A 25,057-nucleotide genomic window follows, 5' to 3' on the forward strand; every position below is an offset into this window, starting at 1 on the left:
GAGACTCAACAGGACTGGCAACGTCTGTGGAGAGAAAATAGAGTCCAATGATCTTTCTTCAATACTGACCTGAAATATTAACTCCGTTTTCTCTCCACAGATGCTGCCAGACCTGCTGAGTCTCTCCAGAAATTTCTGTTTTCATTTTGGATTTCCAATATCCACAGGTGTTTGTTTTTTTTTCTCTCTGCCACAGAGGTCAGTGCACTCATTGTCTGATTGCTGTGCTTGCAGTATTTATGTAGTTATTAGGTGAGAAATTCCACCAGCATAATCTGCTTTGCTTTGTCTTTACAATTACTGTTGGAAGTTTCTAGACTATGGCCAACTTGTCAATTGCATGATTTGCAGCAGCCACTTTAATTCAGTAAAGTTGACTTTAAAAATAACAAGTTTAGATTTAAAAAACTAACTATTTATTGTTATGTTCCAGGAAGGATCAAGAGGTCAGAGTGTTTGATAGCTTTATCAAGGTGACATTTACAAGTGGCAAAGTTAGACTGAGTGGTTTCTGGTCCAAAATGGCCAATGATGTCATTATTAGGTCACGTGATCAGACTCAAAGTGACAATCCAGCATACTTACAAAAATACACAACATTTCTTTTTTACATCAGGGGTTCCTACAATGAAAACATTCACAATATTTTCAATCATATGTACAATAGTCAGTAAATAAGACATCCCAGAAGATAAGACCATATGAGCCAAATGCTGGCAAATGGGACTAGATTTATCAAGTATATCTGGTCGGCATGGACACATTGGACCAAAGGGTCTGTTTCCGTGCTGTACATCCCTAATACTCTATGACCATAACATACCGGAACAGAATTAGGCCATTTGGCCCATTGAGTCTGCTCCACCATTCAATTATGGCTGATGGGTTTCTCAAGCCCATTCTCCAGCCTTCAGCCCGTAACCCTTGATCTCCTTACTAATCAAGAAACTACCTATCTCGGTCTTAAATATATTCAATGATTTGAGCCTCCACAGCTTTCTGGGACAACGAGTTCCAAAGATGCACCCCATCCTTTGACTGAAGAAATTCCTCCTCATCTCAATTCTAAAGAATGTTGAACTCCCGTGTGGCTGTTGGTGTACCACATTTATCTGTTTATTCTTCTTGTTGGCATTACTCTCAGCAGCATTCAGCTCCTGAGTTCATATGTTGGGCTCTGCTGCATCTACATGGTTTCACTGTTGTCTTTCCAGCTTGGTAATGTCTGTTTTGTTTTGGTTGCCCTAGGGCCTCCTCTTGGTGTCTTCCTGCAGGATGCTAGGGGGCCCATGCATCTACATTCCTGCTCCATCACAGGCGACAGCATCAGAAGACGAGCCAGGAGCCTGTTGGTCGAGTCAAAGCCAGGACCTGTCAGTCAATGTCTAATGTTGGAGGAGGTGTAGGACCTGCGCAGTATGACCATCTCCAGCTCAGAAGCGGCGGGCACGGAAGTAACAGTGCCAGTGGCAACAGGAAATGACCACATTTCCAGGACCTGGAGATGATGTCAGATGGCAGTGACTGGAGGACGACGAAAACTGAAGACAATGGAGAGGGAAAGATGAACTTCTGAAGTTGATTCAGTTCTAGTAATGTCAATTTAATATTAATGTATTAACCTTTTTACCATTTATACAGTTTATTCAATAACTTATTCCACAATCCAAGATGGTGCTGGAGTGTGGCTACATTGTCCATTTTAGATTTATTTAATATTGTACATGTGACAATATTAAATGAATCTAAATCAAAATATTAAGTAAATTTAACTCTGGTGTTTTTGCACAATATTGTGGGAATCTCCATTAAGATGCTGTCTTCCTCCAGTTACTGTTCTGTCCTCAGGTATATTTAGGTCTCAATGTAGCAGAGTTATTTTTGGATCTTTAATTAATGTAGTTCCTGGCACATTTGTTCCGGTTGCCAAATGTTGATCTACGTGTCTTCTCCATGTTACATCATTTCTTATCTATCCGTTGCATGAGTCATAGAGATCTACAACACAGAAAAAAGCTCTTCAGTCCAGCGCATTCATCACAATAAAAAAAACAGCAGGGAAGTGGTCCAGTCTATGCTACAACGATGGCTGGTACACACTTCTCGCCAGTGGTGTAATTCCTCACCAACATCTCTTGATCTTTTTGGAAAATGTAGCATTTGGCCTTGTTCTCTCATTGGAAAACCTGATTCTGTTAGACCATAAGAACAAAAGAAATCGAAACAGGAATAGACTACAATTCAGTAGAATCATGGCTGCTCCGACATTCCTCACAACCATTTACCTGCTTTTTCCCCATAACCCTTGATTCCCTGATTGATCAAGAATTTATCCATCTCAGCCTTAAATACACGTGAGCACTCTGCTGCCACAGCTCTCTGTGACAAGGAGTTCCAAAGCTTCTCAACTCTCTAAGATACAAATTTCTCCTCATCTCATTCTTAATTTGATCCTAGATTCTCCCATGCGGGGAAATATCCTCTCAGCCTTTACCCTGTTAAGCCCCTTAAAAATCCTATATGTTTCAATGAAATCAGCTCTCATGCTTCTAAAATCCAATGAGTAGAATCTCAACCTGTTTAACCTTTGCTCTTAAGACAATTTCTCCATGGCAGGGATCATCCTAATGAAGTTTCTCTGAACTGCCTCCAATGAAATGATATCTTTCGTTTTACAAGGGGACGGGAGGGGGGAGTTGAATGGCACCCAGTGTGGAGTGAATGTAGGCTATACGACTATAATGACTATCTTTTAACTTTATTTATTGATTTTCTTCACTTATGTTATGAAGAACTCTGATGTAGAACTTTAGCTTTTTTTATTTATTTCTCTCTTTTTGTACCTAATCTATTTTGGTACCTAATATTTGTAACTAGGTACTTTGTACCTAAGATGGCATCATGTGTGGTGACAGTGTGCACTTTTCACTCAACTCCTGTATTTTTCTGTTAGAGCACACATGATAATAAAACAATAATTCACCAGCACCTTGTACAGTTGCAGAAACACTGTCCTAATCTTATACTGCCTTGAAATAAGAGCCAACATTCAGTTTTGGTTTGGGCCACTTGCCAACCAATCAGCAGTCTGTTCTCGCACAGTATAAATCTTGTTTTCCTTTACACTGGCATTTCTTGCCAAGTGCCCAGATGGATACAAGACAAAAAGTCTCATGAAAGTTAATTATTATCTGAATATGCAAGCTATCTCCATAATTTTCAAAAGTAAATTGAATATATACCTGAAGGGGAGATATTTGTAGTGCAGGGAATTCATCCAAATGCTGTTTCAGAGAGCTGGCACAGGCATGACCTCCTCCTATGATGTAATGATTCCACACTATGAGGTTCTGTTGCATTCATATTGAATGCAATTCTCCTCAGATGAGGCCAGGTTGCATGTCCGATTGTAAAGTTCCCAACTCCATCACTAGCCCAGTATCTCTGATGTGGCTGAGTGCCTTGGAGCGTTTTACTACATTAAAGCTACTCTTTAATTTCAAGTTACTGTTGTTGAATATCAGAACATCCAGATTTAATGACTGATTGAATCTGTCGAGTAAGTTTGCTGCTGGTTGCCATTTTTGCTGCTTAGGGTGCTTTTATGTGGAGTCACATTGAGTGTCACAAAAATGGGTGATGGGTCATAACAATCAGTATGACACTGGAGCTGTAGGTGTTTGCCATCCCATGGCTTGTAACTCATAAGATTAGATTTGCCTGTGAAAATCCTTTCTACTGACATATAGATCATGGTGTATCTTGTAAGAGTTTTGTTGAGCTGGAACAAACTTCAAATGGTTGAAATGGACAGAAGGACCAACAATTTGAATCATAAGCAAATAAAATAGAAAGCTAGGAATATCATTTCAGTGCAACAATCAACGAGTCCTAGTTTTAGCTTCAAGGCAATCGGTTCATGACTTACTCTAGAACCTGATCCATATAACTGAACTCAACAGACCCTCATAGTGTGGAATCATTACATCATAGAAGGAGGTCATTTAGCCTATTCATGCCTGTGCCAGCTCTCTGAAACAGCATTTGGCTGAATTCCCTGCACTACAAATATCTCCTCTTCAGGTATCCGTTCAATTTACTTTTGAAAGTTATGGAGGTACCTTGCATATCCAGATAATAATTAACTGACAATACTGCTTTGTCAGAGGTACTGTCTTCAGATGAGCTGTTAGAAAAGATCTCATGGCACTACTTGGGGAAAGGGTGGGAATATCTCGTCAATATTTATCCACAAATCAGCCTATCTGGTCACAGTCATACTGTTTGCTGATTGTGGGAACTTGTTTGCTGATTTGTTACCCTGAATGATCAATGTCAGAGCTCTACATTCTCTCATTAGTGTCTAGAAAACAATAAAACAGACTTGGTTGATTCATTTACTGTCACGTGCACCTAAGTACAGTGAAAAGTTTTGTTTGAGAGTAGTACAGGCAGATCACTGTGGGACGGCATGGTGGCTCAGTGGTTAGCACTGTTGCCTTACAGCGCCAGGGACCCGGGTGCGATTCCAGCCTTGGGCGACTGTCTGTGTGGAGTTTACACATTCTCCCCGTGTCTGCGTGGGTTTCCTCCCGGTGCTCTGGTTTCCTCCTATAGTCCCAAGATGTGCAGGTTAGGTGAATTGGCCATGCAAAATTGCCCACAGTGTTTGGTGCATTAGTCAGAGGGAACTGGGTCTGGGTGGGTTGCTCTTCAGATGGTCAGTGTGGACTTGTTGGGACAATTGGCCTGTATCCATACTGTAAGGAACCTAATCTAATCACAGTAAATAAGGACAGACAGATGATAAGCTGAAAAAATGCTTGGACAGAGTCATACAGGTTACATTGCATGGGGTGTACACTAGGCGAGACCAACATTAGTTGAAGTTAGAGAGTCCATTCATCAGGCTAATAACAGCCGGGAAGAAGCTGTTGATGTGTGTGTTGAAGTTTCTGCATCTTCAGCTTGATGGAAATGGTTGTAGGAGAGCATTGCCAGGATGCAATGGGTTTTTGATAAGGTTGGCAACCTTTCTGTGACAGCACACCATGTAAATGGAGTCCATGGATAGAAGGTTGACTTCCCTGATGGTCTGGGCTGTGCATACCACCTTCTGTAGTTACTTACGGTCCAGGGCAGAGCAGTTGCCATATCAGGCCATTATGCAGCTGGACAGAATGCTTTCAATGGTGTGTCTGTAGAAGTTGGTGAGGGTCCTTACGGACATGCCAAATTGTCTGAACCACCAGCGGAAGAGGCATTGTTGTGCCTTCTTGACCAGTGCTTCTATGTGGGAGGTCCAGGACATTTTGTCGGTTATTGTCACTCCTAAGAACATGATGCTCTCCATCCTCTCAACCTCAGCTCTGTTGATGCACATGGGGGGTTCTCCTCCCTTCTTTCTGATCTCAGTGATGAGTCCTTTAGTTTTGCTGACATTGAGAGAGAGGTTGTTACTGTTGCACCATGTCACCAAGCCCTCTATCTCTTTCCTGTATTCTTACACATTGTTGTTTGATTTCCATTCTACCACAGTGGTATCATCAGCAAACTTGTAGCTGGTGTTCGTTTGGAATTAGGCAACGCAGTCATGGGTGTACAGGGAAAACAGTAGGGGCTGAGAACACATCCTTTGGGGGGTGCTCTAGTGTTGAGTGTTATTCTGGAGGAGGTGCAGTTACCTATCTTCGCTGTTTGCAGTCTGTGGGTCACGAAGCTGAGGATCCATTTGCAGAGGGTGGAGTTGAGAGCTAGGTCTCAGAGTTTTGAGATCAGCCTGGAGGGGATAATGGTGCAGAAGGCGGAACTGTAGTTGATGAGCATAGGGTGTCCCTGTTGCCCAAATATTCCATGGATGAGTGCAGGGCTAGGGATATGGCATCTGCTGTGGACTTGTTACGACTTGCAAATATAGCACTTTTCACAAACTCCAAATGTTTCAAATTATTTTACATTCAGTAAAGTACTTTTGAAGCAGAGTCACTGCTGTGATGTTGGAAACAAAAGAGCCAACATATGAACACAGAACAAAAATAGGCCATTTGGCCCTTTGAGCCTGTTCCACCATTCAATAAGATCATAGTTGTCCTGATTTTAACTCAACTCTACATTTCTAAATATCCCTGATAATCCTTCATTCCAGCTAGCTTTCTGCATAGCAAGCTCCCACAAACTGAAATGTGACAATGATTATACGATTGAGAGATCAACATTGACCAGGACATCAGGGAAAAGTCTGCTATTCTACTTTAAAATAGTGCCAATGGGACTTTTTAGGCCCAACTGAAAGGAAAGACAGGGTCTAAAGTCTCAAGCAAAAGATAATATTTCTAACAGTTTAACATTGAAATGTCAACATTGGCTTTGGTGCTGCCATCTTAGAATAGGACTTTTTGGGACAAGGGTATTTTGGAAACACTGACATTTTAATTATCATTCTCTAGGACCTTTTAAAATGGAGTTCGCTATCTTCTTCACCTACTTCCTGTGTGGAATGTACTCCCTCACTGTTGATGCATAGGGAATTTGACTTGCATGTTGACCAGTTGGTGAATAAAGACTGACAATATCTGCCTGAGTTGAGATGCTGTAACTGTTGGAAGTGATAGTCTTCACATGAACCTGTTTCCTTCCAGAAGGCAGAAACACACTGACCTGGATGGCCTTTTTTTTCTGAGTGGTAAGATCCTAAGAATACATACCAGTACACAATGGTTGTAACAGAGAGAGGCCATGCAGCGCACTGTATTCTCTGATGGCTCACTGACAGAGCACTTCCCCTAAACCTTGTAGCCCTGTGACAAATGGGATTCAACACAGAAAAGTGATAGGTAGTGGTCTTTGGGAGGGCTAACAAGGCATGGTAGGACCCTGTGAATGGTAGGACCCTACAAAGGACTGAAGCTCAGAGGGACCCTGTTGTATATAGCCACAATACCTGGAGGTGTTTCACAGTCTTCCAGCCTGAGGTTGAACAAATGTTTTATACAAGTTTAAAACTACTTCCCTAATTTTATCTTCTATGCCCATACTTATAAAACACTAGCTTCAGAGACTGCTTTCTTAACTTGCCCTGCTCCCTTGAATTACTTCTGTACATGCATCCACCAGGTCTGCCTGCTCCAGTAAACTCCTTAGAATTGCACCATTTATTCTATGTTATCTGTGAACTGAAACTGAAATTGACAGATTTTTATTAGGCAATGATTATGTAACCAGATGCAGTTGAGATATGGATCAACCATGATCTGACCATAAGCATACTTTCACCTTCAGAGAACAAACGAGAAAAACAAATCTTAAGCAGAATGGAGATGATGAATTTACCATTTTGACAGGCATTTCTTTAAGGTGCAATAAGATTGGGTGTGGTTACTTTTCATGTGAGCCCCTTCAGTCTTGTGAAGCAAGATCTCTCCCAATGGGTCCACCTTCACCCTAACATCCTACCCTCAAACACATTCACTCCCCACCCTTGCTATATCCTGGAGCCTCAGAGTCTTGTCAAAATAAAATTGGTCAGGGGTCAATACTGAATGAGAGCGCAGATGCAATTTGCCATCTGGGAATAGGGTGGGCAAGGTAATGGCTTCTGTGTGCTACTTAAAAGGTGATAGCCAAGCAAGGAGATATGGTGGCAGAGCAAGGTACAGTGACTGTGGATGCTGCATATTCAAGGGACAAAACTGATTCGGGGAGGTGAGGAGTTGGGAGGGTCAAAAATGAAATTCTTCGTTAGTCTGGAGTCACACCCCACAAGAATTGAGGATGGTTGGGATTGTTAGATGGCATTTATTGTTGGCTCAGTGTTAGCCGTAGCACTCAGTCATTGGCACTGTCATCTCTGAATTGGAAAGTTGGTATCAACTCCCATTCCAGGGAATATGTGAATTGACATTACTAATGCAGGACAGGAGAGCAGTCTTTCAGGTAGGATATTATATTGAGATCCTCTCAGGTGAATGCAAAGAATCCTTTGGCCTGATTTTGATGATAATAATACAAGTTATTGCTTTTGACCTGACCAATACTTATTCCTCAATCCACATTACCAAAAATACATATGCAATCACTATCACATTATTATTTGAGGTAGTTTGCTGCCTGCAAATTAGTGACCCTGTTTCCCATGTGCTCAGGGGCACTTCACTGGCTGTTAAATGATTCAGAACATCCACGAAAGGAGCTGCACAAACTTGAGTCTTTTTCATAGGGATCAGTCAAGGAATTCCTCAGGGAGAAAATCCTCATTCCAACTGCTCTTGGCTGTTTTAAGTTTGTCATAAGGTCAAAGCTGACACTCCATGATATGTAACTCCATTCAACAATGCAAAGTCCAAAATCACCATCAATGGATCATGAATAACATTCAGAGCTTAGCAGATAGGAATCAGCTAACATTTGCATTATTTATCAGGTGTTGGTCAAATCGGACAAGAGAGGACTCCACCATTTCTGGCAGTTGTTCAGTGGCTCCATCAGTGTGCGCCATCATCAACATCTTGGACAGACCTCAAGAGCCAAGCTGCCATAAAATAAATTGGTGACGTGGATATTTACACTGGGGGTGAGGAGTGCAGAGTCAGGACATTTCATGGGTCCACAGATCTGCCCTAGAAGAAAGTGGCCAGAAAGTTAGGATGATTATTCTGGGATAGTGGAGTTTCCTGAAACTTAGGCCAGGTGATGCCAGAATGAAAGCGAACCTGCCAGGTTTGGGATAGCCTTCTCAGGAGGCCTGCCACAATGCCATAGATTTTATGACATTATTTTTAAAAAAACTGAGGATGAAAACAACAATCTAGCCCTCACCCCTACATTACCTCATTCTCATGCCCACTCCCCCACTTACCTCACCTAAACTCTGTGCCACCCCATGCTCCTATACCCACACACGTGGCTACTTATATGCCCTGTGCCAAACTCATGCTGCCTAATATCTCCACAGCCCTTTATATTCCCTATGCTGACTTAGTACCAACTATTGCCAAGTCATGACTTCCACACACCCATCCTTTGCCCTGACTGCTACATTACCAACTTTCCTTGTACCCACCATGGGTTGTGCAGACATTAAAGAAACTTGAGTCTCACGAGTCACTATTTTAAAAGGAATACTTTTAAAAAAGCAATGAGTAACTTAAAATTCCTTCATCTAATCTGTTATGTAAATACACTTTTCCTTTAGTTCTTCACTTCTTGATAACTGATGATTTCAAAATATTCAGCATCATCTCCTCAGATGCTGAAGCAGTCTCTATCTACATCTAGCAAGACCTGTACCATATTCTGGATTGGGTTGGTAAGTGCTGGGGACATTTGTGCCACATAACTGGAAGGCATTGACCATTGCCTACAAAAGATCACTTTTTCTTGATATTCAATAGCATTAGCATCACTAAATCTCCACTATCCACATCTTGTGAGTCACCAGAAACTCAACAGGACTTCATATAAATACTGTGACCACAAGAGCAGGTTAGAGGCTGGGATGCTACAGCAAGTGGGGTTGTACAGATGGCTCAGTGGTTAGCACTGCTGCCTCACAGCACCAGGGACCCAGGTTTGATTCAACCCTTGGATGATTTTCTGTGTAGAGTTTGCACAATCTCCCTGTGTCTATGTGGGTTTTCTCTGACAGTCCAAAGTAAGGCAGTTGATAAGGTTACCCGCGGTAGGCTCATTCAGAAAGTTAGGAGGTATGGGATACAGGGAAATTTGGCTGTCTGCATACAGAGTTGACTGGCCGAAAGAGGACCGTGAGTGCTAGTGGATGGAAAGCATTCCGCTTGGAGGTCAGTGACCAGGGATGTCCCATGGGGATCTGTTCTTGGGCCTCTGCTCTTTGTAGTCTTTATAAATGACTTGGATGAAGAAGTGGAAGGATGGGTTAGTAAGTTTGCTGATGACACAAAGGTCGATGGTGTTGTAGATAGTGTTGAGGGCTGTTGCAACTACAACAAGACATTGACAGGATGCAGAGTTGGGCTGAGAAGTGGCAAATGGAGTTGAACCTGGATAAATGTGAAGTCCTTTCTAACTATCTTTTGCCAATTTCTGAAGCACATCTTGTAGATAGTGCACACTGCTGCTACTGGGAGGGAATGGATGCTTGTGTATGCGGCATCAATCAAATATGGTATTTCATCCTGGATGGTGTCCAGCTTCTTGAATTTTGTTAGAGCTGCATTCATCCAGGCAAATGCGAAATATTCCATCACATTCCTGACTTGTGACTTGTAGGTGGTGGACAAACTCTGGGGAGTCAGGAGATGAGTTATTTGCTCCAGTATTTCTACACTCTGTCCTGCTCTTGCAGCCAAGTGTTTATATGATAAGTTCAGTTGAATTTCTGGTTAATGGTAAGCCCCAGATTGTAGATATGGGTGATTCAGTGATAGTAACATCATTGAATTTCAAGGGGCAGTGGTTAAATTGTCTCATACTGGAGATAATCATTGCTTAAGGTTTGCGTAGCAAGTTTGTAACTTGACACTTCTTGACCCTAGTGTGGATATTGGCCAGGCTTTGCTGTATTCTAACATGACTGTTTCAGAATCTGAGGAGTGGTGAATGGTGCAGAACATTTAACATTGCACAATGAACATCCCCATTTCTGACCTTATGATGAAAGGAAGGTCATTGATGAAGCAGCTGAAGATGGTTGGGTCCAGGACACTACTCTGAGGAACTCCTGCAGAGATGTCCTGAAGCTGAGATAATTGACCTCCATCAACCACAGCCATCATCTTATTGTGCTAGATATGACTCCAACCACAAGAGGGATTTCCCCCGATACCTATTTTTCCAGTTTTGCTAGGGCTCCTTGATGCCACACTTGGTCAAATGCAGAATTGATATCAAGGGCTGTCACTCTCACCTCATCTCTGGAGTTCAGCTCTTTTATACATATTTGAACCAAGGCTATAATGAGGTCAGGAGCTGACCCTGGATGAACCCAAACTGGGCATCACTGAGCAGTTTATTGCTGAGCAGGTGCTGCTTGATAGCACTGTTGACGACACCTTGCATCACTTCATTGATGATCAAGAGTAGACCTATGGGGCGATAATTGGCCAGGTTGGATTTGTCCTGCTTTTTGTGTACAGGCCGTACCTGGGCAACTTTCCACATTGTTGGGTAGATGCCAGTGTTGTAACTGTACTGGAAAGCTTGGATAGGGGTTCAGCAAATTCAGGAGCATAAGTCATCAATACTGCTGCTGGAATGTTGTCAGGGCCTATAGTTTTTGCAGTATCTACTGCCTTTCTCTGTTTCTTGATATCACATGAAATGAATTGAATTGGCTGAAGACTGGTATCTGTCATGCTGGGGATCACTGGAGGAGACTGAGATGAATCATTCACTTGGCACTTCTAGCTGAATCCAGCTGAGAGTGCTTCAGTCCTATATGTTGCACTGATGTCTTGGGGTCTTCCATCATTAAGATTGGAGATATGCATGGAGCCTCCTCCTCCAGTGAGTGGATTAATTGTCTACCACTATTTATGACTGGATGTGGCAGGACTACAGAGTTCAGATCTGATCCATTGATTGTGGGATTGCTTGGCTCTGTTTATCACTTGCTGCTTCTGCTGTTTATCACACAGGTAGTCCAGTTTAGTAGCTTCACCAGGTTAAAACCTTATTTTAGGTATCCTGGTGCTGGTCCTGATATGCCCTCTTGCATTCTCCATTGAACCAGCTTGATCCCTTGGCTTGATGGTAATGGTCGAGTGGGGGATATGCCAGGTTATGAGATTAGACGCTGTACTGGAGTATAATGCTGTTGCTTTTGTTAGTCCACAGTCCACCTCATGGATGATCAGTCTTGGGTTGCTGGATTTGTTCAAAGTCTGTCCCATTTAGCACAGCGATAGCGAAACACTACATGATAGAAGTTATTCTCAATTCTCCACAAGGCATGTGCTGTGGTCACTTTTACTGACAGTGTCATGGACAGATGTATCTGTAGCTGGTAGATTGGTAAGGATGAGGCCAAGTATGTTTTTCCCTCTTGCTGGTTCCCTCACTACCTGCTGCCGCTCCAGCCCAGCAGCTATGTCCTCTTTGAGCCAACCAATTTCATCAATAATGCTGCTGCTGAGCCACTGTTGGTGGTGGACATTGAAATCCCTGACGCAGAGTACATTTTGCACCCTTGCCACCCTCAGTTTAAGTGATGTCCAAGATGGAGGAGTACTGATTCACCTGCCTAGTGTGGACAATACACAGCAACTAACAGGAAGTTTTCCTTGCTCATGTTTATTCTGAAGTCATGAGACTTCATGAGGTGAGGAGTCAATGTTGAGGACTCTCAGGGCAACTCCCTCCTGATTACCACTAAGCTGCCAACTGTGCTGGGTCTGTCCTGCCCATGAGACAGGACATATCCAGTGTTGGTGATGGTGGTGTCCGGGACATTGTCTGCAATGTATGATTCTGTGAATATGACTGTGTCAGGCTGTTGCTCAACTATTCTGTGAGACAGCTCTCCCAATGTTAAATAGTATTTGAAAGGTGCTCAACAATTACTGAAATTTGGAGGAGAACAAAAGGCTGAAGATGGCACAATAAGAAGATGGTTGTGGTTGCTGGAGGTCAGTCCTCTCAGCTCCAGGATATCTCTGCAAGAGTTCCGCAGGGTTGTGTCCTGGGCCTTCCTTTTATCATAACCTTGGGAGTGGGGATGTTCATTGTGCAATCTTCAATGTTCAGCACCATTCACCACTCCTCAGACATTGAAACATTGTTACTGGACTCAAGATGTTACATATCTCTGGGGAACCATTAAAAGCCAGGTTCACTGTACCTTACCAATCACAAAAAAACTCAAGAATTACATGTTGAGTATTCCATTCAGTGAGTGAATCATATTAACATGTTAAAAAGATATTATGTCAGGAGCAATGAATAAGTCAGGAGATAAGTATATTTACCGTAGAAAAAGAAATAGAAAGTGAAATTGAAATATAATTGAAAACTTGAATATACTGGAGAATGAATCAGAAATTGCATATTCAAAGCTTGAACCTTCAACTGTCAGGTTGGATAATATAGAGGTGCTTATTAAAAATTCATTCACAGGACATGAGCATTACTGGTTGGCACAGCATTTATTGCCCATTCCTAATTGGCCATGGGGTAGTTGAGAGTCAACCACATTGCTGTGAGTCTGAAGTCACATGTACGGCAAACCAGGTAAAGACCAAAAAGAAAGTAGACAGACAAGAGGCTGGAAGAACACAGCAAGCCAGGCAGCATCAGGAGGTGCAGAAGTCAACATTTCGGGTGTAACCAGGTCGACGTTTGCACCTCTTGATGCTGCTTGGTTTGCTGTGTTCTTCCAGCCTACTGCCTCTCTACTTCAGACCAGGTAAGGATGGCAGTTTCCTTTCCTAAAGTCATTAGTGAACTAGTTGGGTTTTTCTGACAATCAACAATGGTTTTATGGTCACCATTAGACTCTTAAAACTTCACATTACATCGTGTTTTATCTTTCGGGAAAGCCACTTGCAAACACCGGCATAGAATTATGTCAATTGGGAACAAGAGGAAAAACAATTTTGGCTGTTCGTGATCCCAAAATGGGGGATACATTACCCACAGAACAACAATCTTATACACTCAAGTTAGAGAGGGGAGTTCAGTGAGAAAAGAGATTAAAAAAAAATAAAACTGTGGATGCTGGAAATCAGAAACAAAATCAGAAATTACTGGAAAAACTCTACGGGTCTGAAAGCATCTACGGAGAGAAAGCAGAATTAGCGTTTCAGGTCCAGTGACCCTTTGTCAGATAACAGTTCTGAACAGAGTTCTGAACAAGAGTCACAGGACCCAAAACATTAACACTGTGTCCTCTCCACAGAGGAAAGAGGTAAAGTGGCCAGAAATATTCCGTACTGATTACTGCTAAAGTAACGTGGTAAAAAAATTAAACTTATATCCTATTCTAAAATTCAAGAACTGCATTAAATTAATTGGATTCACATGATTTAATGGATGGATTCTGAGTAATATCAGCTTTTTGAATTCCAGAATGATTTTATAATCGCGAAGTCATGCTGCTTGGAATGAAAAATGAACTAACAAAATTCCATGATTAACCATAAAGTGGTTGAAGGACTCTAATTATATTGTGCACCTCAAAGATTTAGTTGTTTTTAGTCAAACCTGGGATGAACTATTACACCACTTGACTGAACTCTTTAACCACCTGCAGAAAGGCAATTTGGCTATAAATCAGGCTAAAAATGAAATTGCTGAGGCAAAGGTGGCTGATTTGGAAACAGTATGGGACAAGATCAGTAACACCTAGAGAAGTGAAAGTAAAGACTATTTTGGATTTTCCAATGCCCAGGACAAAATGTGAAATTTTGCTATTCTTGGCACAAATGGATTTTAGCCCAGAATTTGCCCTGATCTTCACTGTTGTTGTATTTGTTGAAGAAAGGTAGAAAGTTTGAATGGATACAGGACTGTCAGAGTGCATTTGAAAATGTGAAAGCTGTGCTGACAACCACACGCGTCGAGTTATGAGAAACCATTCAAACTGGCTGTTGATGCCTGCAATAACAATGTGGGAGCTGATTCCTGTAAGATGATAAGATAGGGATCGATTAGCTTGTCAGTTATTTTTCAAAGAAACTGACTGCATGTCAGCAAAAACAGCCAACAATTGAGATGGAAATATTGAATCTTGTGTTAGCTCCACATCCTTTTGGTATATACATCACCAAACCTGTGGAAGATTTTGTTATTTTTATGGAACTTGATTTCCTTGGAAAAAAAGTTGGGCTGAAAACTTACAATCATTCCAGTGAAGCTTAATTCTCAGCCTGCATCATTTGAAAAGTATTTAAATGCCTGGAAAATAAAGTGTTGTAGTAAATGGCTTCTCAAAAGCACATATAAAATATATCAAGACTTACATGAAATATGGTTGCTGTGTAACTCATAGCATGCCTAATGTCAGCAGGTTACCACTATTAATGTGACATATAAGTAGTGTTAATAGAGTTGTACAAGTGAACAGAGTAAATATTGAAGAACATTTTTTCTGGTTTTCACTTATAAGGAGCAGGGATTGATTTACTTTTTGCTTAGGTAAAGCATCCATAGCTTGGAAAGCCTTTGGCTTGAGTTTGTAGATGTCCCTATTGAAGTCAGATATATGAAGCAGTTTCCCCGAGAAAAAAAGAGTTCCTAAAAGTTAGACATTAGCTTACCTCTGTATAAGGGTTTTAGTTTGAAAATTCAAGATGAGAAGTGTTAGTGAGAACCCCAAAGGGGTTATTAGAAGCTAAAAAATGTCTAAGCTCAGTTGTGTGAATACTTAAAAGGCTATCAATGTTTGAAGACCAGGGATTTAAAGCAAAAGTTAAGTCAAATCTATAAGTGAAATACAAAAGGGAATTCTTACTAGAGTTTGAGTATTGTAAAGAGGTGCTGTTGTATTTCTACTGTATTTTAAAATCTGGGTTCATTCCATTGTATCTTTTGTTTTGTGTAACAAACCTCTCCTTTACTGCCAAGCCGGATCTGTAGCATTGTATACTTGTGTTTAGTTGAAAGACCACCTTGTTAATTTGAAAATAAATAATTATCTATCTGTTCAGATTTTAGTCTGGGATCTGACTTGTCCAAACAAAACATCAGCTGGGATCATAAAAATACAAATTCAGAAGAAATATATACACAGGATCAAGTTAATGAAGATGATTGGATAATGGTCAAGAAATACAATCACACAATTATGTAATAATGCCAGTCATAAATGCAATATCCAACTGAAGCCAAATATGATTATTGCCTATAGATTAATGAAAAGAACACATACTGGGGTATTCATTGAATGTACGGCATTTGCAACAAGTAGACATAAGTGGACAATGCAATTATGAATATATTACCAAGATGATTTTACTTAAATAAATAGTGATTCTAATTGGACCAGCCATTTTTTATTTATACATTTTTAAAGTAAATTAAAATGCATGTTTAAAATATAACTTAGTGTTGCATAATACTGTCTAGCTGTGACCAGAAGAGAGCAGTATTCATTGCAAAAGATATCCAATGTTTTGTACCCTAAACAAGACACTGAAAAGCTGTTGTTTAAAGGAGCTGTTGGGTGGCATGAAGCAGTAAGAATGAAATTACATGTTCAATAAGTCTCTGCACAACTTTACAATTATTTTCCAAATATTCGGTTGTGACGTAACATGCAGAACATTTGAAGACTTGAATCTGATTTCAAATACATTCTGACTGAAACTGATTTGAAAGAAAGCACATATGTGTATACAGAATCTTTCAGGACCCTGGACTATGGCAAAATAATTTACAACCAATTTAGTAATTCTGTATTCTACTCACAATTGTAATGTAAGAAACCCAACAACCAATTTGTAATAAATAAGAGGCCAGATACAGTAACCTGTTTTTGTGATGTCGATTGAGGGATAAATATATTGGCTAATTACTGGCAATAACTCCAATGCTGTTCCTGGAAATCATAGAATCCCTACAGTGTAGAAGTAGGCCATTTGGCCCAACGAGTCCACATGACCCTCTGAAGACAATCCTACTTGACCCACCCCACGACTGTATTCCTGTGACCCTGCATTTCCCATGGCTAAGCCACCCAGTCTGCACATCCAAGGACTTTATTGGTAGTTTAGCATGGCCAATCCACCTAACCTGCATATCTTTGGACTATGGGGAGGAAATTTACATAGACACAGGGAGAACGTGCAAACTCCATATAGACAGTCGCCCAAGGGTGGAATCAATCTCAGGTGCCTGGTGCTGTGAGGTAGTAGTGTGGATCACTGAGCCACTGTGCTGCCCTGTGGGGAGCTTTTATGTCTAACGCAGACAGGACCTGCATTTAACATCTTACCCAAAAGGTAGATTGTTACTAAATAATGTGAAAGTTTCAGCACAATTCTGAATTGAAATCAGCAGTGAAAAGTAGCAGAGAAAACGATTTATCAATTGGCACCTATGGGACCAGGAGTGTGCCAGTTCATCAAATCTTCTGGATAATCAACAGGTCCACATAATTAATGTAAAAACACACATTAAGTAATAGAAACCTAATGCAGGGGGCATACACATCACTGTATATTTTACTTGCAGCATAAATCACTTAAATAATATACAACTTTGCCTTGAATAAAACTTACCGAGCCTTCTCACTCGCACCCTCAACTGATGTATTCGGACACCCCATAGATCGTGGTATTTGAATCAACTGTTGGTATCTCATGTGGCCATTCAATTGGTCAACAGGTATGGAGGTTTAACAAGAACTGGATAGAATGATGCATTAACTTCATGGTATTTGAGGGATGTAATGTTTGCTGCCTCATTGAGAGTGCTGGTTCATGTGGTGCCAGGTAAAACAAAGTTGCAATACTGGGAACACACATTGGCACATTCATTGATGCACTTACATCATCGAAGAAACAAAGTCAGGGAAAATATCTTCTTCCATATTTTCAGTAGGCCACCAGTTCATCTGCCACAAACTCCAGAAGTCTTTGATCTGCTCAGTTTGGGAAAGAAATTATCAAAAATAACTAGGAAGTAGATGAGGCAATTTTTTTTAGCCATCAAAACAGTAATTTGTTATAATCTGGAAAGCATAGCTTAAAAAGGAGATGGAAGCAGATTCCAAAATAACTTGAAAAAGGGAATTAGATAAATAATTGAAAATAAAAGATTTGCAGGGTCTTGGGGAGAAAGCAGAGGCGCGGTTCTTATAGGATTTCTTTTTTTTAAAAGAACTAACACAGGTACAGCAGGTCAAATATTTCTCTTCTGTGCTGCGTGCATCAATGATGAGTTTCTGTTTAGGCAATTGAGATCAATTCCTTTCTAATGCATTTTTGTGCTGTCAGAGCCAGTATTTGGCAAGTATTATAAATTCAGAGGATAGACAGTTAAAAGCATTTGCTGCATTCAACTGCTACAATGTTTAATGGCTCCAAAATATTAGATACATTCAGTAGTGCTGAGGAATTGGGGCAAGCTTGTTGTGAGGTTTTCAGTATGTCATTCAAAACAATTCAACTATCACTGGAAAGCAATTTCTGAATCACAGTTAATTGGAATTAGAGACAGGAACAAACTCCATGGAGAAAAGGATTGTTTACTAGGATCTGCTGAAAAGGCAACTAGGTCTGTGCAGTAAATTGGTGTTGATATGTCTTTAAGAGCATAAAAAAAAGGAACAGGAGAGGGTGGCATGGTTTGCACATTCTCTCTGTGTCTGCATGGGTTTTCTCCGGTTTCCTCCCACAGTCCAAAGATATGCAGATTAGGTGAATTGGCCATGCTAAATTGCCCATAGTGTTAGGTGAAGGGGTAAATGTAGGGTTGCTCTTTGGAGGGTCGGTGTGGACTTGTTGGGCCAAAGGGCTTGTTTCCACACTGTAAGTAATCTAATCTCTAATCTTGCTCACCATTCAGTAGAATCATGGCTGATCTAACATTCCTCACATCTACCTTCCTATTTTTTACCTGTAACCCTTGATCGCCCTACTGATTAAGAATCTCTATTTCAGCCTTAAATATACACAAGGACTGAGGCTAAGTATGGACTCCTGTCAAAAGAAGTGGACACAAAGGTGAAAGCGACAGAAGATTCACCACCCTTTTGTGCCCGACATTTATTATTAATACTAAACCTAATACTGTGTTGAGTTCAATTACAACAGGACATATTTAAAAATCACACAACACCAGGTTATAGTCCAACAGGTTTAATTGGAAGCACTAGCTTTCGGAGCGCCGCTCCTTCATCAGGTGGTTGTGGAGGACACAATTGTAAGACACAGAATTTACAGCAAATGTTTACAGTGTGATGTAACTGAAATTATACATTGAAAAATACCTTGATTGTCTGTGGAGTCTTTCATCTGTTAGAATGACCATGATAGTTTCACTTCTTTCATATGTAAATCACAAAACTTTTTTTAAAAGTTACATTATCAGGTTAACTGTAACAATTGATGTCAGCCAGATAATATGTTGAAGGTGTTAGCCCCCTGTGTTCCCTGCCTGTGCCATAATATTTAGACTGATTCTAATCTAAAAAGTGAGTTAACAGAGTCTTACATGGATTCATGCAGTTTTTGAGCAAAGTGCAACGTAACTCTGCAAGTACAAATTCACCCCACAAACGTATATGTATGTGTGTGTGTATGTGGGTTTTTGTGTGTGTGTGTGTGTATCTGGGATGGGGAGGTTGTGGGTGTCTGTGAGAGAGAGTGTATTTGTGTGTGTATGTGAATGCAAAGCGTCTAAGTCTGTGAGAGGGTGCATGTCTGAGTGTGGGAGTGTGTGTGTCTGTAGGAGTGTGTGTGTGTCCTGGGTAGGGGATTGTGAGTGACTGAGAGAGAGAGTGTATATATGCATGTGTGAGAGTTTAAAGTGGTCTAAGTCTGTGAGAGGATGCATGTGTGGAGTGTGTATGAGTGTCTGTAGGAGTGTGTGGAGATCCTCTCCACTTTAAGCCAGCAGTTAGTGGTATTGATAGTACACACACACACAGACATACATATATACTGACACACACTCCTACAGACACACACACTCCCACACACATCCTCTCACAGACTTAGACCACTTTACACTCACACACACACATATACACTCTCTCTCACAACCCCACACCCCAGACACACACACACACAGTCCTACAGACACACACACTCCTACACGCACCCTCTCACAGACTTAGACACTTATACACTCACATACACACACATATACATGCTCTTTCACACTCACAACTCCCCACTGCAGACAGACAGATAGACACACAAACACCTACATGCACACATATACCTATACATTTGTGGGGTGAATTTGTACTTGCAGAGTTACGTTGTACTTTGCTCAAAAACTGCATGAATCCATGTAAGACTCTGTTAACTCACTTTTTAGATTAGAATCAGTCGCTGCGCTTTTCCGGCAACACATTTCCAGCTCTGATCTCCAGCATCTGCAGACCTCACTTTCTCCACAAACAGGGAACACAGGGGGCTAACACCTTCAATATATTATCTGGCTGACACCAATTGTAATTTTATAAAAATGTTTTGTGATTTACATATGAAAGAAGTGAAACTACCATGGTCATTCTAACAGAAGAAAGACTCAACAAACAATCAAGTTATTTTTCAATGTATAATTTCAGTTACATCACACTGTAAACTTTTGCTATGAATTCTGTGCCGAACAATTGTGTCCTCCACAACCACCTGATGAAGGAGCGGCGCTCCGAAAGCTAGTGCTGCCAATTAAACCTATTGGGCTATAACCTGGTGTTGTGTGATTTTTAACTTTGTACATCCCAGTCCAACACCGGCATCTCCAAAACAGGACATGTCACCACCCTGGTTAAAATAAAATATTTTTTTGACCAGTGGAAGAGTAAGACTAGGAGAAGAATCAGCTCAGTCCTCCAGCCTCAGTTGTAACAAAATCTGAATGCTCGGTTCACACCATATACCAGCTCAGTACTGCTCTGATATCTTCAAGTTGGATATGAGTCAGACTTTTAGCATTTTTGGAACAATTTTCACCATTTTTGGAACAATATAACTGAAGATTAAATATGATGACTATGCACAAAATGATTTTAATTTAACTCATTTAAGAAACTGAACACATTGATCTTAGGCACTGATCTACCACTGGCACAAAGTAAAGGGATTCTCTCAATGGTGTGAGCAATTTTACTGCATGGAGTTGTGTAGTTAGGAGTTTACATCACAGAAGTAGGTCAGCTGTTTCAACTCGTCTATGCCAGTGTTTACACTCTACGTGAACCTTTAGTAGTTATGATTTGGAGATTGCCGGTGTTGGACTGGGGTGTACACAGTTAAAAATCACACAACACCAGGTTATATTAGACTATAACCTGGTGTTGTGTGATTTTTAACTTTAGTAGTCAGTGTCAGTAAAGGCTTTCTATAAAATTAAGTAGAGCAGTGAAACAGCCAAAAAATCTGTATGGCAATTTGGATTAGGCTAGATTACTTACAGTGAAGAAACAGGCCCTTCGGCCCAACAAGTCCACACCGACCCTCTGAAGAGCAGCCCACCCAGTCCCATTCCCCTACACCTAACACTATGGGCAATTTAGCATGGCCAATTCACCTAACCTGCACATTTTTGGATCTAAATGAGCTTATTTATTAGAGATGCACAAACCATAATCTGAATCAGCAGAAAATTATCATTCTCTATGTACAATAGCATTAACTGCATGTCTATCTGACAATGAAGAACTGTCTTCTTTTGATGAGTTTCTAGTGATTCACAATGTTCTACTCACCTCTCCGACACTTCAACTCATATTAAACATGACCACACATATACTGTATTAAAGAACTGCATAAAGGTTTGAAGACCTTCAAAGCTCTGATGGGCAAACATACTGCAAAGCACTCAGTGAGTAGTCTAGAAGTAATTAAAATAAAATCTCCTGTGGTGAATCTTCCATGAAATCCCATACCTGACTGTAGAACTAAGTGAAATATATATCTTTAGTGGATATACCAAGCACTGAGTGTAGGTTTGCATTCAACATCCCTCGGAGACACTTCAGCAAAACTATCTTCTGTTAACTCTTCACCTTCCATCTTACATAAAATGAGATAAAGTTTGCTGCCATTTAGGAATTATAAAGTTCCTATTTATTGCATAAATTTTATTATCTTGGAACACCAACTTATAGCAGGAAAAAACTACATTCTTATACACTGAAGGAAATTTCCTGTGACGTAACATTCACGATCAAGAGAAAATTATTCAAAAGCATGAAATTCCATTTTTCTTCGATCTTAGTATTCAGGCAAAAAACAAGGTCTCTACATGATAATCACCTTTCAGCTTCCATGTATCTCAAACCTCAAGTAAATACCACATCTCCAGTCACTCAATACCCTCCCCTCAATTAGGTATCTGTGTTTGCATGTGTGGGACCTAATTTTATTGTCTCTGAGGCAAAATAGGAACTGTCAGCCATGCTAATCTCAGCTCAAAAGAAATGGGTCCATTCAGCTGTATGATTATGAATCAAAATCTTTGTACATCACTAATTAGGCTTGTGTTCTACATCCAATTCTGAGCACTATTCTTTAGAAGGAATTAAATTAAGGATCCGGAGAAAGTGCAGAGTTGATTTACTAGAATGATTGAGAGACTTCAGTTACTTGCAGGAACTAGAGAAATTGGGGTTGTCCTCCTTAGGTCAGTGATGGTTAAGGAGAGATTTATTAGAAGTGTTCAAAATTTTGAGGGTTTTGATGACATAGATAGGAAGAGTTGCTTCCAGTTGTGTTGATACTGCAGGATACATTTAAACTACTACTTGTCACTACTCCTACCCAGGAGATCTACTGACATGTTATGCCCTGCTTGTCTTTCATCTATAGCCTGTCTGTAATCACATTGTGATATCTAGCATCCAACTACACCCAGGTTGGCCCCTCCAACTGCTGCCCTCCACTTTGCCCTCTAGAAGAGATTTCTGTTGCTTTGATCAATCAGCTGAAACACTGACACTGTTTTTCTGAATGTCATTTTTTAGAGTTTTTGTTGTTCTTGCATATTCAAGGGCTTTCTTTATTTTTCTTATGATTTGATAGGAAATCTGTAGCACACGTCTTAACATCCACATTTCAACGGTCTTGATATTCTTTCATTGATTGTTATTTATTGTCCAGGTTCCTGAGATATACAGGAAAAGTGGATAGATTTTGCAGCTTATGAGGTTTTTTCTTGTTTCAAGTTTGAGTTTTCATGTGATTAACATATGTTTCACAATCACAACATTTCTCTAGCTATGTTTATCTTTCTAAACTCTGAATTAGATTTGCCATCTCCTGTTCCCATTTGTCCCAAACAGACAAACTTATCTCTTTCGCTCAAAGTGACACCATCCATCTCAATCTTTGCCATAGTTTATTTTACTGTATTCCTTCTAACTACCATTATTTCTGTCTTTTTAGAGTCTGTGCTCAATCAGTTTACCTGTTCTACAATATTTTTAGGGCATCTTCTGATTCTGCAAGTTGCTCTGTGCCTTCAATGTACTTGCTGCATTCTTACCTCAATTGTTTACCCTCAGAAATTCCTCTAATTCTCTGCAGAATGTAATTGCCAAAAAATAAAACTGTGGGAATGGAAATAGTATAAATACTTCTTATGCAGCAGGTTTTATGATTGGAATGCAACATCTGAAAAGATGTTGGAGATGATTTTAAAATTATACATTTTTTTAATCAACCTATTCAGATATGTCATTACAGAGCTCTGGAGTAGGTGGAACTTGGACATGGGCTTTAAAATTTTATACTTGAAAGTTAAGGCACATGGGGAATGAGATGATTATACAACTTTTTCAAAGAGCTGGCACAAGAATTAAAGGTTGTACTGTCAAACTCAACAACCTGTAGGTTAAGGACACTTGTGGTTTTGTCAACTGTAACTCTTATGAGTAGTAATTACAACTCTAAGCTAAAAGCATTGAGATTTAATCTCTTAATCCAGCACAACAGTGACAATATTCAATGCACTTTGAGATGTTCTGGTCGTGAAAGGTTTATATAAACACAAATTCATTCTTGCAATCATTTATTTTATAGTAAGTGCTGGCAGACAGAAAGTGTCTTACTGGCAATGTCACAGTCTCATGCTGGTCAAATTCTACCAGTGATGTGGGTGGAATTTTAATTTAATTGATAAAATCTCAAATTGAAAACTACTGTCACTAATAATAAGCATTAAATTACTATTGAGAAAAACCCACTTGATTGCCCTTTAGGGAAGAAAATCTGTGGCCATGTGGTGTACATGTGACTCTAGACTCTCAACCGTTTGGTTAATTCTTACTTTGGTTAACTGCCCTGTGAAATGACCTATCAAGCCACTCCACTGAAGAACAATTAGGAATGGGCAACAAATACTGGCCTTGCCAGTGCCAGGCATATGCTGCGAATGAATAAATATTATTTGCCTCAACTATCCCATGGGTTCACAAAGTTAATTTTCTCAACACTCTGTATTTACATATAGCCATAAAATCAAAGGAAAAGATAAATAACAGCAACGTAGTTGATGCTAATTGCTCTCTGAAATGGCACCAGCATATTACTCAGTTCAATTCGCAATGGAGAACAAATGCTAATCTTGTCATTGACCAGTGGAGTGCCACAACGATCAGTGCTAGGTCCACTACTTTTCATCATTTATATAAATGATTGGATGTGAACATGGGAGGTACAGTTAGTAAGTTTGCAGATGGCACCAAAGTTGGAGATGTAGTGGACAGTGAAGGAAGTTACCTCAGATTACAATGTGAACTTGATCAGATAGGCCAATGGGTTAAGGAGTGGCAGATGGAGTTTAATTTAGATAAATATAAGGTGCTGTATTTTGGGAAAGCAAATCTTAGCAGGACTTATACACTTAATGGTAAGGTCCTAGGAAATGTTGCTGAACAAAGAGACCTTGGAGAGCAGGTCATAGGTCCTTGAACATAGAGTCGCAGGTAGATAGGATAGTGCTGGTGTTTGGTATGCTTTCCTTTATTGATCAGAGTATTGAGTACAGGAGTTGGGAGGTCATGTTTTGGCTGTACAGGACATTGGTTGGGCAACTGTTGAAATATTGCCTGCAATTCTGGTCTGCTTCCTAGTGGAAGGATGTGGTGAAACTTGAAAGGGGTCAGAAAAGATTTACAAAAATGTTGCCAGGGTTGGAGAATTTGAGCTACAGGGAGAGGCTGACAGGCTGGGGCTGTTTTTGCTGGAGCATCGGAGGCTCGGGGTGACCTTATAGAGGTTTATAAAATCATGAGGGGCATGGATAGGATAAATAGACAAGGTCTTTTCCCTGGGAGTCCAGAACTAGAGAGCATAGGTTTAGGGTGAGAGGGGAAAGATATAAAAGAGACATAAGGGACAACTTTTTCACGCAGGGGGTGGTGCGTATATGGAATGAGTTGCCAGAGGAAGTGGTGGAGGCTGGTACA

General features: G+C 40.4%; 1 protein-coding gene and 1 long non-coding RNA gene across 5 annotated transcripts in view; one reads left to right on the forward strand and one right to left on the reverse strand.

Annotated features, from left to right (window-relative positions):
• LOC122543122 overlaps positions 1 to 2,482 on the forward strand; it is a 90,014-nt gene extending 87,532 nt beyond the window's left edge. The window contains exon 3 of one of the 2 annotated variants that reach the window (XR_006309921.1): positions 1,249 to 2,482. This is a non-coding gene — a long non-coding RNA (uncharacterized LOC122543122). The remainder of the gene's footprint in view (positions 1 to 1,248) is intronic. The other variant, XR_006309922.1, reaches the window with a different exon arrangement.
• khdrbs2 (KH domain containing, RNA binding, signal transduction associated 2) overlaps positions 1 to 25,057 on the reverse strand; it is a 584,244-nt gene that overhangs the window by 57,093 nt on the left and 502,094 nt on the right. For all 3 annotated transcript variants that reach the window (XM_043681438.1, XM_043681448.1, XM_043681427.1), the window contains exon 11: positions 17,463 to 17,554. The gene's annotated coding sequence lies outside the window, so the exon portion shown is untranslated. The remainder of the gene's footprint in view (positions 1 to 17,462; positions 17,555 to 25,057) is intronic.

This window comes from Chiloscyllium plagiosum, chromosome 3 (assembly GCF_004010195.1).
Source record: "Chiloscyllium plagiosum isolate BGI_BamShark_2017 chromosome 3, ASM401019v2, whole genome shotgun sequence".
Taxonomy (NCBI): Eukaryota; Metazoa; Chordata; class Chondrichthyes; order Orectolobiformes; family Hemiscylliidae; genus Chiloscyllium; species Chiloscyllium plagiosum.